Genomic DNA, 12,190 nt, shown 5'->3' with positions numbered 1-12,190 from the left:
TGAAGGTTGGAGGCATAGACCACAGAGTTTGCTGGAGCTGCCATGATGAAATCATCTAAATAATGCAACAAGTCCTCAATGCCATAGTTATGGACCAATATCCACTTAACCAATTCTGCAACTGAGTTGAATATTGCTGAAGCTGAGCGAAGCCCATATGGTAATGTGAGATCTATATAATAAGCATTGCGCCACCTTAGGCCCAATAGGTGGCGGTCGAAAGGATGAATAGCAATATTCCGGCAGAAGACTCAATGTCAAATATAGCCATGAGGACAACCAGCCCAAATTTAGAAACCATCTTTATAATATCATCCATTTAGATGTACCAGAGATGCCAGGATTCTGGATGATTCCATCATTGACACTGTGGCCTTGCATTGAAGGTAGGTCCACAATAAGGCACCATTTGCCTGGCTGCCCTTTCTTAGGAACACCTCAAACCTGCTTATGTGAAGGCTTTGCACTGGTGGGGCATCAAAAGGATCCAATTCACGGCCTAGCTTGACCTTGTTAGCTAAATAAACATCGATCACCCTGGAATGTTGGTAAGCTGACAATCTATTTCTTCTTGCTGATTTCAAAGTTACAGGTTTATCGCAACCAAGTCTTAAGCCTTCCTTGATACCCTGAAGGACAGAGTTTGCCTTTGCCCTATCAGGATAGTGAGTCAATTCAGCTTCAAATAACCCAAAGTTTCGTGGAGAAACTTCTCTAACACCAGGCAATGTCAAAGAGGAGCTTAGGATGAAAATAGTAACAATAAAAAATTCTAGACGTAGACAGTACTAGAAATACGACATCAGATTTGTTCAAAAAGGATAGGGGCACAAATAGTGTCAAATAAGGTAACACAACTAAAGAACAAGATTGATAATTATTTCAACTCAGTTTTTAACGGGGGAACGAAGAGTGCAAGACAATTAATGGCACTTGCAATGCTTTGTCTCCGCAGGATCTGGTGAGCAAGAACAAGAATACTGTGAAGAAGTACAAGAAGTAGCACAATGATTGCCCCAGCACCTGCTACACAAATGGCAAAACCGACACTGGGGATTGACTGCAATGCAGTGACCAGCATTCCATAAATGGCAAATGACTTTAGTAGAAGCATTACCAGAGGCCTCCGCCTGGGATGAGACAACATTGGACGAGACTGTGTAAGTGCGAACTTGAGCGCCGGCTGAATGGTAGTTAAAGAGCTGAACATGCATCTTAGACCAGTCGGCGACTCTTTCTGTGGCCGCGTGCTCCCTGAAGGCCCGGTCCTAGTCCACCCAACAAAACCCACTGAACTGACGATATGTTTGGAGTATTACAAGCTTGTAGCTTCCGTTTTTTGGCCGAGCGCAACAGCACTAAGTGGCCACTGAACCAAAGTTGCCATTCTTGCTCAGTAATGGTGATGTTTTCTGCTAATAAACCTTCCAGATTCAGAACTTTCCTGCAGTGATTTGAAAAACAACCTTGAAAGGCACTAGTGAGTAGCTGAGGCTGACCATGAATGGCTGTTGAAGAAGCAAGGCTGTCAGCGAGGGAACTGCCGTATGACTTACAATTGTTTGGGAAGCAAACGCAGAATTAACTTTAGTCGGTAGGCTGTAAACCGCTGAAGAACAAGGTGCTATGGAAGACAAGGTAGCCAAGGAAAATACAGGAATGAAGATGGGACAACAAGAGACGACAAGAGACGACAACATACCTGTCAATATGTTTGCTTGTGTAGCCACTGGTATGGGTGGAGTAGTGGTCAAAGAATTCGACAGCAGAAACCCAGCAGGAACCGAAGGCTGAAAAGCTGATGCAATCGATGAGGATCAAGGTTGACGCAAGCCACATGCGTTCAACTGTGCCGAACAAGTAGCAAGGGAAGAACATTGAGCGGCAATGGCAGGAAGACCTTGAGAAACTGAAGGGGCGCCGACCACGGCAGATAACAGCTGATGTACCATAGCTGAAATCGGAGTTTGGATGGCCTGAATCACTTAGGCTAAACATTCAGGCGATATGGAAGCACTAGCAGGAGTACCAGACCCTTGCATAGATCTTGAAAAGGTATTAGTCGTCACCGAAATGGTGGATGCTGGAGCCAAAGACACCACCGGCAAAGAGCTCTCCAAGCTTTTTCTGGTACGTCTAGGAGGCATGATGCCTGAAGAGAATGCAAAGGACTGAAAGAAACACAGAATGACTTGAACTCAGCACTCTTGAACTAGTAGCGGACGAACAAACCAACAAAAAGGTGGTGTAACTTTGGCAAACCAAAGGCAAAGCGAAAAATCTAGGTAGAGCAAGACCACGAGGGCAAAACTGCACAGCAATGGCACAATTATGCATACCCGCAGTCATCATCTGCTGGCCAACAGTAGATCTCCCAGTTAACTCTGATTATTGATAATCTCATTAATAATCTTTTACCGCCGGTTAACTTTAGTTGGAATCACGTGTGTTTCGCGTTAGGGAATGATTTTGATGGCCACTTTGATCATTTCGACTCATAAAAATTGCTGTTCCCTTTGCTCACTTCTAACCTTTGTCGGAAGGACACAACGCATTTTTTGTTAGAAAAACCCCTTGGATGAAAATGGAAGATTTGCTTCAGCAGACTTGCCATGAGATGCGAACAATGCCAGCCATTTGTCAGAGAAGTTAAGGCTGATTCTGACAGTTCAAGACGGTTTACTTTCCATACTATCTTGCCAAATCAATTCATTAAAGGTATGCAATTGTTTTACTTCTATAACCTCAGTTATTTCAGTGACAAATGATTCTTTAAACTCGGAAATCTCTTTAACAGGTTGCTTTAAGGCACAGGTAGTATGATGGTCAAGAGGTAAACCAGTTGAGCTTAGCTTGCGTTCTCCCATTCATCGAGCGAAATTTTCCCTGGAGAAAATAAAGCTCAAAATAGGTTATTTGTGAACTTTATGGAACTGCCAACATTCAGAATAAAGGTTTCGACTTCACCTGTTCAGTTAAAAAACTGTAATTTGTTAGTTGATTTAACATAAGCAGAATATACATCCTTAATGAGTTTTTATGCGTTTGTGGATTGAAAATAAAATCTAACGTTGTGTGAAACCCATGTTATTTGCCTGTTTCTTGTCAGGTTACGCTGCAAAAATCTTGCTGTACCAAGGATTACCTTAATTGAAAGTTTCTAGATGTTTTAACACTTGATCCAAGCATAATTTACTTTAAATGTATTTGAACTGGTTGTCTGATCTTGCCTCAAACTTGCAGGGTAGTGCATTTCTCAACTTTCAACATTGCCCTTTCAGCAAGAGATCTGCTTTCATGTGGTAAGTGCTGGATTACTGATCATACTGTTATTTCGAACATCACTTCTGGTGTTTTCACTTTGCATGGCAAAATGCTTTTGAAATCATGAACTTTCCCAATCATCTGTGATTCCTTTGTGGCAGAGATAGTTGGTTACCAAATTCTTTATGGCAGCACTTTTTATTCGCTTTGTTGTAAGTTCATTGCATAGTGCACCAGACATATGTTCACTACAATATAGAACGTTAGAGTGCAAGCTTTTCAGTGCTATCTACATGAATGTGATTTTATTTTGAATCAGTTGCCTGGTTTGAGTTTAAAAATGCACGACCTCGGTTTGTTTAGATTGACATTTGAAACCACTGGCGTTTGGGGTTCCTTCAAATGCTAGTGTTCTTTAGCCTGAAGGTTGTACTTTTTATATTTGGACACCAACACTCTTCACCTTGTACATTGTTTATGGAAAGTTCACATCATTTCCAAGAATTTTATTGTTTAAGTAGTGAAGCTGACGCCAAAAAACTTAAACTAGACTGCTGGATCTTCATTTGGTGTAGAATGAGTGAAGCTAAGAAATATCCTGTTAAACGGTGTTAGGACATGTCCCACTGGAGAAAAATGTGTTTATTCTGAATTTTCTTGTATTGAAACTGTCATATATCATTTGTTAATGTTGTTTATTTACTAGTGCTTAAAAGCTCGATCTGGTATATTATTGATAACAAGATATACATTCCCTCATACATTGTCCACGATCTCTTGCAGTCTTCATAAACATTTCTTCGGCCACTATGCAAAGGGTGGGAAAGTTGCTGCATGGACACAGACTTCCTGGTGAGGTGGTGTTGCCAAGATGTCAGACAAGCAGCAAAAAAGGCAACAAAGGTAGTGTAGGTAGAGTTACAAGTATTTTCATTATAAAATCTTCTGAAATTCAATTTAAAAATACCAACTGATTAAAAGTCTTGCAACCTTGTAGTGACAATGCACTGATGTTCAAACTCCAGAAAACTCAGGCGGGAAGCTTTCAAGCTCAAGGAGTTGTGTTTTCATCAGAAGAGAGAAAGAAGTAATTGTATCCTTTGCTTCCTCTTCTTTTTCTTTTTCTTTATGTGTAATAGTAGGCCGAAGCTTAATAAATAAATAAACAGTGAAGTTCAGAGGCCTGTTTCTTGAAGGTCCCAAAAAGTTTTCGCACCCAGAAAGCCACAGTAAAATCTCTCTGTAATCTTATGATTACAGAGCTGTTTTATTCACATATTGTTGACATAAACAGAGATTCCACTCGGTACAAGAAGTTTCAGGTGTATACACATCTCTGTCTTTAAATACCGATTAGTTAAAAAATGGCTTTTCGGGCCTGAAAAGCTTTTCAGGGCTTTTGAGAAACAGGCCCCAGGAGTTAAGAAGCAAAGAAAAAGTTCACTTGGAAGGAATAAAGGGCCTGGAAGACCAAATTGTGTATCAAGAGCTATATAATCGGCGCAAGAATCTTCGCTTCCTAGGAGTTCCAGAATCAGTGGCAGACGAGGAAGATACGAAAGAATTGATTTATCAACTCCTGGAGAGGGAACTCAGCATTGAGGAGGTGAGGAAAATTGAATTCCAAAGAATTCATAGGATAGGTAAGAAGTCAAGCGAGATAATACCTATAATAGCTCATTTTTTACGTTTCCAAGATATAGAATATATCTCTAAACAAGCAAAAGAAATGAGCGGTTTGCTAGATTTCAAGGTGCTCGTGAATTTACCAAAGGAAATCAGAGATAGAAGAAAGGCACAGTGGCCCAAACTGAAGAAGGCTAGGGAGGAAGGCAAGACCAGATACTTTAGCTGGCATGAGCTGCATTATCTTAATATTGATGGAGAGTTCATTCCAATGTAAATGACTGCTAATAAATTTATTTAGGACTTGCCGCACAGTACTTTAACATTATCCTGTCTCACAGCTCTGAAGGTAGACAAATGTTTTACTTATGTTTATAAAAAAAAGCATTTTACGTGTAATTCACCCTAGTAAATGTCTGCATTTTTTTTTGGAGTCAACTTACTATGCAACCTTTTTTGTTATTTTTTGGGAGCAAAGAAGAATTTGTTCAAATTCCGTTTCCTTTGCTTAGTCCCAAATCTCGATGGCCGTAATTTACATACTTTGTTCCATGGTCTCTTAAAGAAGTATGTGTTTGTTTAGTTTAATGTTTACAGTTGTCGCTGTTTCCCTTTTCCTTATTATTCACATTTTTTATTTGTGCGCGATGCTATTGGCGTTCATTTGGTAAATTCTCCTTGCTGCCAGCCTTTTACAAAGAACGCTAACATTAGCTTTTTTCACTTGAATTGGATAGCGCTATCTCTTGGGATATGGGGCGAAACAACATAACTTTTAACCTTTCATTGTTAAATGCTTGTGGAATTAGTACTTTTGATAGAGGGAAAGCAATTTTCAATTGGTTGGTGAAATCTTCCATGGATATATGTTCCCTTCAAGAAACATATAGTACTCTGAAAGTGGCAAATATTTGGAAAATACAATGGAAAGGTCACCCGTTCTTTTCCCATGGAACTGGTCATAGCAAGGGATTTCTTATTCTTGTAAAAGACCTTTCAGATATTTCTGTGATTGTTGGTGGAGATTTCAATTGATTTTTGACCAAAAATTAGATGGGAGCAGTGTTCTTAAGAAAACAAAAGACTTGGTCAAGGCTTTAGAAGATATTTGTTTGGAGCATGATTTGTTAGATATTTGGCATGTCAGGAATCCCAAAGAGAAATGTTTTACATGGTGTCAAAAAACCCAATTATTCAGAGATTAGACTTTTGGCTGATAAACGACAGTTTACAAGATGATGTCGTTTCAGTAGATATAAAACCATCTATTAAATCGGATCACTCTGCGAAAACATTACTAATTAATGGTGTGGATGATAGTGAATGTGGTCCAAGTTTGGAAATTTAATTCTACCTTAGTGAATGACAGTAATTATCGCAATCTTCTTGATGAAAATATCAAAATTGATAACATTACTAATTAATAGTGTGGATGATAGTGAATGCGGTCCAAGTTTTTGGAAATTTTGTAATTCTACCTTAGTGAATGACAGTAACTATCGCAATCTTCTTGATAAAAATATCAAAATTTGGCTTGAAGAATTTAAAGAGGTTGTTGATAAGTGGGTTCTTTGGGATTTGCTAAAATATAAAATTTGACACCTAACTGTCAATTACATGTATAGCAAAAAAAAGCTTAAAGTAGGAATTACTAAGGTCAAAGAGTTGTAAGAAAAATTACAGAACTGTACCAAAAATTGCAAAAATGACCCGTCAAAAGAAAATGTTGAAGAGCTGGATTGTTTACAAGCAGAATACAATCTCTATGATTATATTACTCAGGGTGCTATTGTCTGTTACCGTGCAAATTGGTATGAAAATGGTGAAAAAAATAACAAGTATTTCTAAAATTTAAAAAATAAAACTCCTGATATCCATGGACTAATAATTGAATTTTACAAGGCCTTTTGGTCTTTGATTGGAAAACATCTGGTAGATTGCGTAAACTACTTTTGCGAGTTTGGAGAACTTTCCAATTCCCAAAAACAGGCTATAATTAAGCTTCTTGATTAAAAGGGACAGGACAAAAGATTAATTATCATCGCTATATTGCTAATAAATGTTGATACCAAAATAATTTCTAAAGTTCTGGCAAACCGCCTGGAAAAAGTTTTGCCTAATTTAATTCACCCAAATCAGAATGCATTCATTAAAGGTCGGTCCATTTTTGATGCAGTTACATCAATAATATTGAGGATATTGTAGATTACTCTAAAAAAAAAAAATGGGCGGTCAGGAATTTTGGTAGCAATCGACTTTGAGAAAGCGTTTGATACACTGAATTTCAAATTCTTAATCAGAGGTCTGCATAAATTTAATTTCAGCCCATCATTTATTCAGTGGATACATGTTCTCTACAAACAGTCATCCAGCTGTGTAATAAATAATGGTCATACGACCGGCCCTTTTTCATTAGGTAGAGGAGTCAGACAAGGGACCCACTCTCTCCTTACCTATTTATATTAGTGCTTGAGACTTTCGCTAATAGGATAAGAGAGGATAGCAATATACAGGGTGTTAAAATAGGAGATGATGTAATCAAACTATTCCTTTTTGAACATGATTTTAGAGAAACTGAAAAAGTATAAAAAGATCAGTCAATCGATGGAAATAGGACATCTTTTTTGGAAACATGTCTTGTCCTGACTAGGAGATAATAATGTCCTTCTTGGAAAAATTGATGAGTCAGATATGATCTTTGGAGAATTTGATATTGTAAATGATTTTATTCTAATCAACCACATTTTGTTATCAGGTAAATGTTACATTTACTGTAGGAGATGTCTGAATAGCGTACCTACACTTAGAGGTTTTATAGCCAGAACAAGACGATCTAAGATCATAAGTCGGGCTGTAGCTAGACATGCTACTACGAGTGTTGATCATTTGCGGTGTGCAACGATTCTCAAAATAGTATGTACAGATGCACGTCTCAAAGAAATATCACGAAACCATAATCATCACAAAAACATTGCTTATTTTAACTGACCCAAAGATGAAAGTGAAAGCTACGGCAATCGTAGTGAAGTTGATTTGAGTTGTGACATCACTGATGTGTTTGAGGAGATTGGGGTCACTGTCTTCTTCTCTCACACTGTTCACTGCAGTTACTTCATAGGTACTAATGTGCACTCCTCTGAGTTCATAATTGTCATCGAGTGAGTGTTTATAACAGTCTGGAAACAGTGTGCTAAGCTTTCAATGGATGGTACTTCTAATAATACACATGTACCTAAGGGTTGGCTTGTACCATATTCGTCTCTTGCATGAGAATCAAATATCTGATAACTCCCATTATCAGTATGATAGCTACGGACACCAATACATTCTATTGTCAGAATAAATGAAGAATAGTTTTGTGACAAGAGTGATTCAAAGGTCCTGTCTTTCCACATAATGTACTGATATCTCTCAATTATCGAATCACAATGATGTAGACTACCTGTGCAGCTTTCACTGTAATTAACTGAGCTGGTAAATTGTTTTTCTCAGACATAGCAATCTCTAATCATTGATGATAATTGTTTGCATTGAATACACCTGCCCTGTTCATTGTGACAGTGTTGAATACAATAATTGACTACCATCTCCATAATTTGTACCAGGTAATTACGGCTATGTATTCCCTTTATCTTTTTAATCAACACACTCAAACTCGTAGCTAAAGATATTTCATTAAAGTAGTTAATATCACATTGATTGTTAATGATTGTTAGAGTAGGATCAATACTATGATCAATGTCACTACACAGAGTAGCACAATGACCTATGTGGCTCGCATTCTTGTACACACTTGAGGATGTACATCTAGTACAGCTATACAACGATAGATATTTGCCGAAAGACTCTCTGTGTAGAATGTCATTTCTTTCTCATCTTTTGTACAAACTTGATGCTATCATTATTGCTCCTAATTCACGCAATCAAAACTAAAACTCGTAACCACTCAATAAGTAAAGTCAAGAATCTGGGATATGATAGACGATTGATAGATAAAGAACCTCGCCAAGAATTACTTTTCTGCAGTTTTTCATTCCCGCATTATCCTGAGAAGTGTTTCAACCAAATTTTATAGAGCTTTGGCGGCACTAAAGTTACAGAAACATCTGTCATTAAGTTTTGCAATTGAAATGAAAAGTTATCACTCTAGAGTTCGGTCACGTTGTAATTGATACTTCTTCTAGTGCAAGAATTTTCCAGTTAGCAAGAACTAAAGTGAAAACTCATCCTTTGACCTCAGCAACAGCCCTCTCGGGCCGTCATTTAACGTCTTGCAACGCAAAAGCTTGGAAACTCAAACATGCCCTATTACAAAACAGAGAATCTTGTTGAGCTAAAATGTTGTGAAAAGTCAAGTTTCTTAAGCTTCTTATATCTGATAAAACTAAAACCTCCGAAGGGTAATTTTTTTCAAAGAAATATGACTGCATCGCATGAAAACCAAGAATACATCCCCACGTTATTTGATACCACACAATCTAAACTAATGGAAAAATAACATCTCATAATGCAATCTGTTTGAGCAAAAACAAAATAACATAATGTAATAACCATGACAGAGGTCACATACATGTAAATATGACCATTACGTTTCTCTTCACTCTGATGAAAGCCACTTTTGCAGTCAAACATGGCGTCTTTGTTGTAGTTTCCTGAGTTTCATCACGATGCACCTTGTCTTTATCAGCACTTGAAACTTTCGTAAATAGATGAAGTGACACTCTTTCCACCTTTTCTGTTCATTGATAACTCATACAAGTCATTTGATTTCTGGTTCAGTTGGTTCTAACAAGACCTTCGCTAAATCATTCGATTCTCTTGCTATTTTGAGTTCGCGGAACGACCCGTTTCGAAATATACGCTCATTGACCATGCCATCTGTTAGAGTGGATCTACCAGGAACATTGAGCGGGTCTGTATGTTCGAACGTAGAAAAGATGGCGCTATTTGTTAATATAATCAACATAAATCTTTACCTTCCGGCTTCAGCTTCGACATCGTGAAAAGAAAGTTGAGCCTTTACGATGAGTCTGCGGTATTGCCCATTGCACGTGACTGAGTTTTGACATGAAATACGAGGGTAAACCTATAGTCGGTCGCCTGACTAACAAGGCGTGTATACAATATCAAGCGCCATATTGCCAGGGAGAAAAACAAGCTCCTTACCCATTTTCAAAAGTGGGAGAAGTTAATTACTGCATTAATTGCCCCTGCAGGGTTTTGGCCCCGAGGCCAAAACCCGAGGAGGCACCCTAGGATTCCCTGCGTGTATACATACAAGGTCATACAAGGAATTTCAAAAAAGTAAGAAATGTGTTGGTAGTATGCGAAACGTGCTCGATTTGATGAAACTAGGTGTGCACAGTGGTCTTGGGTAACATGGGGGCAAGGAACGCGGGCACACAAAACGGCTGGAAATCGAGCTTAGGTGGTGTCGGGTACATGCAGGGTACATGAAATTCTTGATTTCAAGGTTCTTGCATCCACAAGTCAACGTTTCGCCATCTTCTAGCAGCATTTCAAGGCTCTTGTAACCATGAGTTCGCGTTTCGCCATCTTCAAGCAGCATTTCAAGGTCAAAAATACACTCCAATTACAATATGGCCTACATGACGATTTTAACGCGATCAAATAAATTTGCTTCGAAATGGCCGAGATTCTCATCTAGGACAAATTGAAAACGATTTCAAAGATCCTGAAGATGGATTTTGGGAGTTAAACAACTCAGAAGGTATCATAACAAATTCTGATGTACACTAGAAATTCGAGGCCAGTATGTTTCAATTGCAACTAAATAGCCAAATACTTTTCCCATCGCCAGTTTTACCTTTGGCATCTCGTTTATTCGGATGGCTTATTTGTATTGAGTAATCCTACGTGGCATAGAACTCGTGCGTGGGAATCCAAATATAAATGTAAATGTTTTGCAGCGTTTTCGTTGAGGTCAAAAAGCACGACTCTAATTTGCATATATGGTGACTGTAACGCGATACTTCTGTTTACGTCTTGGGAAAAAAACTCCACTTCCGTTGTGCTTTCGAGATATGTTTGCTCGTATATCAAGACAAATGGTCTGTTTCAGCATCAAATTGGAACAACAGAGTGGTTCGACTTAATTTTTTGTTTCGCTATAATTTTTTAACCTTTTCTACCCCTATAAAGTTCTACTGAGTAAAATTTTTGTAAAAGAAATATTACTTTCCATGAAGGCAACTTATTTTTTTCCCAGAAAGTATTTTTTGCGTCCTTTCTAACGAGATATGGTAAACTGCTCTGCTGTAAATGCTCTCGCGAGAGTATTATGTAAACAATATCATGTGATAGAATGGTAAACAGAATGTGTTGGGTAAGTTAACTTAGTTGATTGTTTGGATCATATTCATGGTATGATGCCTAAGTTACTGGAACAGTGTGAGGGATTTAGTTTACAAAAAAAAAATAAAATTTTTAGTTCATACACAAATGTTCAGTATTATTGTTTTTAATCAGCAGAACTAAAAGAAAGCGGGGGCAGATTTAGTAATAACCATTACCAGTATAATAATAACTCAATAGCTTTTAGTAGAAAAGCCATTGTCTTATTTAATCAGTAGTGTCGCATTTTCTTTTGTTTTCACTTATATTTATTTATTTATTTTTGTTTTCCCGAGTAGTTGTTGCTGTCAACTGTTGTTTGTATAGTTTTAACAATTGTAATTTGTAACTTATTATCTCAGTTTGAAAATCAATAAAAACTATTAAAGAACAACAAAAAAAGTTTTTTTCAAATCTCTTTTGCTCATCCAATCATTTAGAGTTTTGAGCTTTCTTCCCTAGAAATATACTTTGCATTTCAGAAGCTCTGAAGAATTACTAAAAGACAAAGAGGAAGAGATGAAACGAAGGCAAGAGTTTACGGAATGACTGGAGAAGGAAGAGAAGAGAAAAGAAACCAAAAGAAAAAAAATTGGACTGCTTTAAGGGCCCATTAACTGATCTTTTCGAGCCGTTGCTAAGGAAAATTTATTCCCATATAACCTCATCATTTTTAGTTAGTTCAGAGTCACTTCATGTGTTTTAACTTTTTTATGACTAGTAACACCAGTGATGACGTCATCAGGCCGCGCCCTTGGTCATGTGACTAACACTGAAAAAATGCAAAGGCTCCCGGGTAAATTACTCTATCGCGATTTTTTTTAGTGATTTAATATTTTAATTTTAATCTTCATTATGCTATGCATAGATTTTGAGAGAATTTCAAATTATTGAAAAAGTTGTAATTTTCTGAGAAAAGCATGACTTTGGAAAAGGAATGCATAGC

The 12,190-nt window shown here is 37.6% G+C and overlaps 1 protein-coding gene across 1 annotated transcript in view; it reads right to left on the bottom strand.

Annotated features, from left to right (window-relative positions):
- The window catches only part of LOC145493634 (limbic system-associated membrane protein-like), a 48,662-nt gene that overhangs the window by 20,924 nt on the left and 15,548 nt on the right, over positions 1-12,190 (bottom strand). The gene's annotated exons all lie outside the window — the stretch shown is intronic.

Source organism: Orbicella franksi, chromosome 7 (assembly GCF_964199315.1).
Source record: "Orbicella franksi chromosome 7, jaOrbFran1.1, whole genome shotgun sequence".
In the NCBI taxonomy this organism is placed as follows: domain Eukaryota; kingdom Metazoa; phylum Cnidaria; class Anthozoa; order Scleractinia; family Merulinidae; genus Orbicella; species Orbicella franksi.
The sequence above is the reverse complement of the archived record's forward strand: the minus strand, read 5'-3'. Positions and strand labels throughout refer to the sequence as shown.